We start from the raw sequence: 7724 nt of genomic DNA on the forward strand, positions 1-7724 counted from the left end.
CCGATGGTCGCCGACCATCGAATGATGGACCGAGTGGCCAGACAGCACCGAGCATTTTTCCTTATGAAAGCAGGGATATGGGCCGGCAGCTGACATCCGGCTATGTCAGCTGTCCACCCCCCACACGTGCGTCGTGGTCGCATTACCATACGTACGCCCAGCGTTTTCATGGAAACGCCCATGAAACGTGGGGCGTACGCATAAGGTAACGAGCCAAAACACCCCTTCACCTCTCCACCCCCTGCTCGGATGGGTCCGACCAATCATTTTCTGCATGGAATTCACACCGTGTTCGGACGTGCGAGGCATTCGCACATGCGCAGAAACGCCTCTGCACATGCGCAAACACCAAACATCGGCTGTCCAAACGCAAACGCAGCGGACCGGCTATGATTTTTCAAACACCTGCCAATTAGGGGCTAAACACATGACAGTTAGGAGCAGATTGGCAGCAATTACTTTTAAATGGCTAATGGCGTGCTGTACTAAAGGAACAATGATCGTATACCTCCCAGCACTCCCTTGGCCACCACGTCTCTGTGCACATGTCCTGACTTTGAAAAGGACATCTCTGTCCTTTACCATACTAATGACATATGTTAGTACATGTGATTAGTATCAATGCGCAGTGTGGTGGCGGAATGTTCCACCATAGATGATTACATCCTGCCCTAAAACTGATAAATGGGCCCCAATATTTGTACACCCACAGTGACAGCAGCTTACTCAGGTTGGCTGTTGTGGGGCAGTTTGTGGCGCAGTCCCTGGCCTCTCCAATCCCTGGAAATCGCGGCATTGCGAACTCTGGCCACCTCTGCCCCCATCCCTCCTCCCGAACACCTCTGACTGTCAATCACGCCATGGTGTTTGCAATACTGCAATGCAATTGCACTACCTGGGTCCTGACCACGTGCAGTTTATAGATAATCAAGAAACTGCGCTACTGACCGTGGGTGCAATTAATAGTGTGTCTTCATGCTTTGTCACATTCATAGGTTTTTATTGTACTTTTGTAGGTTTCATTATAAAGTGCTGTGGACTGATGTGAATGTTCAAATAGTCTCTGTACAGCGCTGCGGAATATGTGTGCGCTATATAAGAAACTGTTAATAAATAAATAATCATAAAAAAGAGTTTGTTTTATTCGGTCTTTCTTGCTGACCAATCCGTGGCCGTTTCTGACAATTTACGGACTTTCCAAAACTCGACATTTGGAACTTTGAATTCTAACTGTTGAGTTAGTGTCCGATACAACCAAAACGGACGGGATCCCAACTGCCAGGATGTTCGAACAGTCTGAATCCCAGATTGAATACGCCCATAGACGAATACATTGAGTCTCAGGTTATTTCTTCTTGCTCTGGGCTGATAAAAGACAGATTTACTGTAAAGCCAATTTCATTTATATTGACCAGATGAACCAACACATTGGGTGAATATTTGTCCAGTATCAATATTAAAGATTCTTTTTATACCAGTAACTGTAAAGCTATTTGTTGTTTTATGTTGTGGACGCTTTCTGTATAATTGTTGTCTTCATAGTTATTAATGTATAATTATGATTATAATAATAATGTCGTCCCTTTGTTCCCTTTGTTCCCACTCCTCAGGTCCCCCATTAGTATGTGTTTTGGTGTATTTATGCGAAGTGATTGTATTGTGTTTTGGGCTTGGCAACTGAGAACTGGTTCCTACGATGAGATCTCTTATTGCAATCATTAGCATCGAAGACTCAATTGGAATTCTAATTAAGGCCATGTCCTGTTTGCCCCACCTACAGAAACCTTCAGGAGGGGATATCTGTATAAAAGAACAGGTCCAGTGTTTAAAAAAACTTGTCCAGCATCTCACACACCAAGCCTGTAAGCAGAGAAGAGACAGCTACACAAGTGAGTATGAACATCATTGGATTATGGATGATGTACTATTGCATTGTACATATAGGAGTGCTGTAGTATCGTACTGTATGTACTAAGACTTGAGGCCAGATGCACTAAGCTTCAAAAAAGTGTTAAAATGAAAAGTGATAAACAACCAGCCAAACAGCTCCTAACTGTCATGCTACAGGCTGTGTTTTAAAAACAACAGTAGGTTACCTGGTAGTTTATCATTCTCCACGTTATCACTTTATAAAGCTTAGTACATCTGGCCCTTGGAGAGAGATAAAGTGGACGGAGATAAAGTAGCACCAGTCGGACCCTAACTGTAATTTTGTAAACTCAGCCTGTAAGATGGCTGTTAAGAGCTGGTCGGTTGGTACTTTAACTCTGTAAACTGGACCGCTCTTAAAGGATTACTAAATAGACTGGTTTTCTCTTTCTACCTTATTTTCTTCCAAAGCTTAGTACTTAGTACTCTATAATCATTTATTATAGTACATACTCTGTATATGGTCATTGGGGCAGATGTACAAAGCTTCAAAAGTGACAAAGTGGAGAGTGATAAACAGCCAGCCAATCAGCTCCTGCCTGACATTTTCCAAACCCAGCCTGTGACATGTCAGGCAGGAGATGATTGGCTGGCTGTTTATCACTCTCTATTTTATCACTTCTGAAGCTTAGGGCAGATATACTAAAGGTGCCCACACACTAGAACGATTTTTGGGTCGATTGGCCGATTTTTACCGATAATCGGTCGAAAATCGTCCGAAAATCGTCCGATGCTCGCTCCCGTGGATCTTTTGCTAAATCTTCTGATCTTACGTGCTGCACAAAAGATCAGAAGATTTAACAAAAGATCCATAGGAACGCACACGGGATCTTAAGAAAAATCTTTGGTAAAGATGTGCGCTTGCCTGAAATCTTTTGTCCAGATCGGACAAAAGATTTGAAGGTTAATTTATGTGCACATCTTATGATCGCAGATCTTTCTAGTGTGTGGGCACCTTAAGCCTTGGGAAGTGATAAAGGAAAGAGAGAGATAAAGTACCAGCCGACCAGCTCATAACTGCAATATTGCAAACACAGCATATAACATGACAGTTAGGAGCTGATCGTATTGTACTTTATCTCTCGCCAATATAGGGTCAGTTTACTAACATGGAAGTTCTATTAAAGGTGGACTGTTGCCCATAGTAACCAGATTGCACTTGTGTATGCAGCGTCTTCTAGAAGATAATAGCATCTGATTGGTTGCTACGGGCAAAGCCCCATCTTCAATAGAACTCCTATCTCAGTAACTGTACCACTTTGTCTCTCTCCAATGTTTTGTATCTCTCACCCGATCTACTGGATGTCGTTTTTGTTTTTTTCCACTTGGATTTTAATCAAGTCTTAATGGTTGTTCTTAATGGGTCTGTGGAGCATTTTCTTATCTTCTGGGGAATTACTGTTGTTCCCACTGACAATGCCCAGTATGATAAGAACAAAATTATAAATATATCCAGATAAGATTTTTCAGTACTTATATGTTAGTTGGGCGCCCACTAAGCTATTTGCTTAGTTTTCCGCATCCCCTCGCAGGGCTCGCCACGCTTCGGGCTCGGAGGCTCGCTGCGCTCGCCACACTATGTAAAATCAACTCCATGCCGACATGTATAGTGGGGGTATGAGCGTACAAACTATAGTGGGCGCCCAACTAACATATACCGATTTTTATAATAAAAGTGATTGATTAAGTTTATTTTCACACCATATTTAAATGCTGAAATGGGATGATTATTTCACTTAGATTGTACACTGTCCTAGTAGCCCCTGTCATCAACCCCCCCAAACCTACCTACCGGTATCTGCCCTAAATAATGAGCCACCGTTACTGTCTTTTTCCTGAGTTTCTCTGACTGACCACCATTCATGTTCTCTCTCACAGCTTCTACAGGAGAATGGTGAAGTTTAGCGCAATTCTTCTTGTCCTGGCAATTGGTGAGTAACATAACACCTAACAGCTGGCTTATTCCAGAAGGGGTGTGGTACAGGGGTCATTAGCCTGACATCGGGATCCCGACTGGCCGGACCCAGACAGCATGGTGAGCACAACTAAGCCCCCTGCGGGCTGCGGCCACGCTACGCTCGCCACCTATTCTATTCTCCCTCTATGGGGGTTGTGGACCCCCACGAGGGAAAATAGCAGGTGGCTGTCGGGAACCCGGCACCCTCCAGAAGTTATTCCATACAGCTGTGCAGATAAACCTAGTAGTTATAAGAGATTGTCACAGGGCACAACATAAATATGTGTGTAAGGGAAAAGGTCAGAAAAGAAGACTATAAAAAGGGTATAAAGAAAAGGAAAGCCAAAGCCAATTGTTATTACGTGAAATTAAACCTAGGGGTGACTCAGTTTGCTTTGTAAAAGCAAACTCCTTTTTTTAATGGACAAAACAATGCTGCACTGCAGGTGAGGCAGATGTAACATGTGCTGAGAGAGTTACATTTGGGTGAGTTATTGTGATTCTGTGCAGGGTAAATACCGGCTGCTTTAATTTAAATTTCAGTTTGAACACACCCCACCCAACTCTAACTCTGCATATGTTACCACCTGCTGTGCAGCATGGTTTTGTCCATTAAAGAAGGAGCATGCTTTCGTAAACCAACCTGAATTAGGCCCCTAATTATGACAGATACACATTATTAGATTCTTTTCCATAATAAATATACACAGTAACATTCCGGTTCCCAAACATCGCAACATAGTATAAGGAGGAAAGTCAGGACAAAATACTATACATAAATCAACAAAAGTAAAATTACAATGTCATTTTAATTTAATCCAATTCACATAGCAAATTATTTGTGTTCTTTTGATTTTTTTATGGAAATACATGGGTAGGATTTTGGTAAGGAACTTGTACTAAAGTGAAAAAAATAATATTTCCTCGCTCACAAATAAATATGTATTTTCTCTCTGTACATGTAGCTGCCCAGTGTCTCTGCATCTACGGAGCCCGTAAGTAACGCAACAGTAACTATGCTGATAATGATGTTGTATTGGAGAGCACTAGTGGTAATGACATAGGGCATGGGGGAGGGGCTGCAGTGAAATGTATGGTTCATATGGATTATATTGGTCACATTAATAGTGTTTATGGGCCTGATATACACAGCTTACCGAATCAGCACCGCCCACCACCCAGGTTCCCCCCCCACCCAAAAGTTACTATTTATTTATTTACAGTTTCTTATATAGCGCGCACATATTCCGCAGCGCTTTACAGAGAATATTTGAACATTCACATCAGTCCCTGCTCAAGAGGAGCTTACAATCTATATTCCCTACCACATGTACACGCAGACATTCTAGGGTTAATTTTTTAGGAGCCAATTAACCTACCAGTATATTTTTGGATTGTGGGAGGAAACCGGAGTACCCAGAGGAAACCCACGCAAGTATGGGGAGAATATATAAACTCCACACAGTTAGGGCCATGGTGGGAATGGAACCCATGACCTCAGCGCTGTGAGGCAGTAATGCTAAACATTACACCGTCCGTACTGCCCCGTATATATAACACATGGTGGGAATAGAACCCATGACCTCAGTGCTGTGACGCAGTAATGCTAACCATTACACCATCTGTACTGCCCCGTATATATAACACATGGTGGGAATAGAACCCATGACCTCAGTGCTGTGAGGCAGTAATGTAACCATTACACCATCCGTACTGCCCCGTATATATAACACATGGTGGTGATAGAACCCATGACCTCAGTGCTGTGAGGCAGTAATGCACCATTACACTGTCCGTACTGCCCCGTATATATAACACATGGTGGGGATAGAACCCATGACCTCAGTGCTGTGATGCAGTAATGTAACCATTACACCATCCGTACTGCCCCGTATATATAACACATGGTGGGATAGAACCCATGACCTCAGTGCTGTGAGGCAGTAATACTAACCATTAGACCATCCGTACTGCCCTGTATATATAACACATGGTGCGGATAGAACCCATGACCTCAGTGCTGTGATGCAGTAATGTAACCATTACACCATCCGTACTGCCCCGTATATATAACACATGGTGGGATAGAACCCATGACCTCAGTGCTGTGAGGCAGTAATGCTAACCATTACACCATCTGTGCTGATTACTAGATTTTAAAACAAATTAAGGGTGAAATTTAATAGTAGGAAAGATTCAGAAAGTGAGAGATTTGGTAAGAAATCACGTTTTTTATTTTTATTTAAAGTGCCAATATTTACACTGCAAAATCAAGCTGGTTTTGCAGTGTAAATGATTGCCGCTTTAAAAAACTTCTTACCAAATCTCTCACTTTCTGAATCTCTCATCCTATCAAATCCCCCCCCCCCCCCCCCCCTCCAAGCACCTTTCATCTCATATAGAGCATCAGCCAACTTGGTTGACACTATGGGGGAAATTTAGTAAAGGAAATTTGTAAAAAAAATAGGTGTATTTGTATCCAGAAATACACTTATTTTTGACATTTACTAACCCGAAAATACGGCAATTTGTATTGGTATTGATGTGCTATCAATACGAATACGAATTGCCGTATTTTCGGGATAGTAAATGTCAAAAATAAGTGTATTTCTGGATACAAATTCACCTATTTTTTACAAATTTCCTTTAGTAAATTTCCCCCATAGTGTCAGGTGCATCATTATTATAATAAAAATCTAACCATCCTTTGTTTATCTCCGTAGCCACCGTAACCACCACAGCCCCGTGTGGTCCAAACCAACAGATGGACAGCTGCCAGGAATGTACACTTACCTGTGCCTTTATCATGAATCCAGTAGGCTGCATGTCGCTGTGCTCACCTGGGTGTATCTGCATGACTCCGTACATTGCTGTATCCAGCCAAAATAATACCTGTATTCTACGGTCCACCTGCTTCCAGGACATCCAGAAGATGAAGATTACGGCATAGATGGGACATGATGCTCTCACGCTGTATTATCCCTTTGTTCTACAATGTGTATATATGTAATGTGTTATGTGGCAGATAATCCTTCTTATCCAGATACATAAACACCTGGACTGCTGGGAGAATAATTCTGTGCAAAACTGAATATCATTTCTTTTGGCATTACTTAATTTGGTACTTACACTGAATTATTTTATCCATAATGGTTGTTTTTGGTTACAGTTATTTGGATGCGCCATGGGGTCCAACGCAGCCCTGGCGTATGCCAATATTTGTGTTGAACAGTGTCAATAAATACCATTTTTACATATTTGAATCATTATTGATAAGAAATAATTATAGTGCAAGACTATACTTCCTTCCATCCATGTCTTCTTTACCTCTTTTAAAATAGTGTCCCTGCTTTGTCACCAGAGCATGGTTAGGGTCATTTTCATGTGGTAAGGGTGTATAACGCCCAGCGTTCTCATGGGAACGCCCATGGAACGCTGGGCATTCCCATATGGTAATGAGGCAGCCCGGCGCCCCCGCCCATCTCCGCCCCCCCACGCCGCCATGGGTGCGTGCACCCGCCGAACCGAAAGGTCGCCGTGGGTGCACGCACCATACGCCTGCACATGCGCAGATACCCGCCTGCGCATGCTCAGATGCGCAACATCGGTACTGCATGTGAATGCACGCAGTACCGAAGTGATCTGAATGAGGCCCTATATTCGGTGTCATGTGAAAAAAATGATGCTGCTGTGTGGCATAATTAGAACTGGGAATACTATTGTTAGACCTTGCCCCCTCCTTGCAAAACAACTCTGTCCTTAAAGAACAGCATGGGAGGTAGGACACAAATGTTTAGTTGGGGAGGAGGGGATAGAAAAATAGTTGCACCACTTCTAC

General features: G+C 42.8%; 1 long non-coding RNA gene across 1 annotated transcript; it reads left to right on the forward strand.

Annotated features, from left to right (window-relative positions):
* Positions 1 to 1799: 1799 nt before the first annotated feature.
* LOC146041700 (uncharacterized) lies at positions 1800 to 7210 on the forward strand. Its single transcript, XR_014463558.1, has 4 exons — positions 1800 to 1889; positions 3808 to 3860; positions 4852 to 4881; positions 6610 to 7210. It is a non-coding gene; the product is annotated as an uncharacterized LOC146041700 (long non-coding RNA).
* Positions 7211 to 7724: the final 514 nt, after the last annotated feature.

The sequence above is a fragment of the Crinia signifera genome, chromosome 19 (genome assembly GCF_055691185.1).
Source record: "Crinia signifera chromosome 19, ASM5569118v1, whole genome shotgun sequence".
Taxonomy (NCBI): Eukaryota; Metazoa; Chordata; class Amphibia; order Anura; family Myobatrachidae; genus Crinia; species Crinia signifera.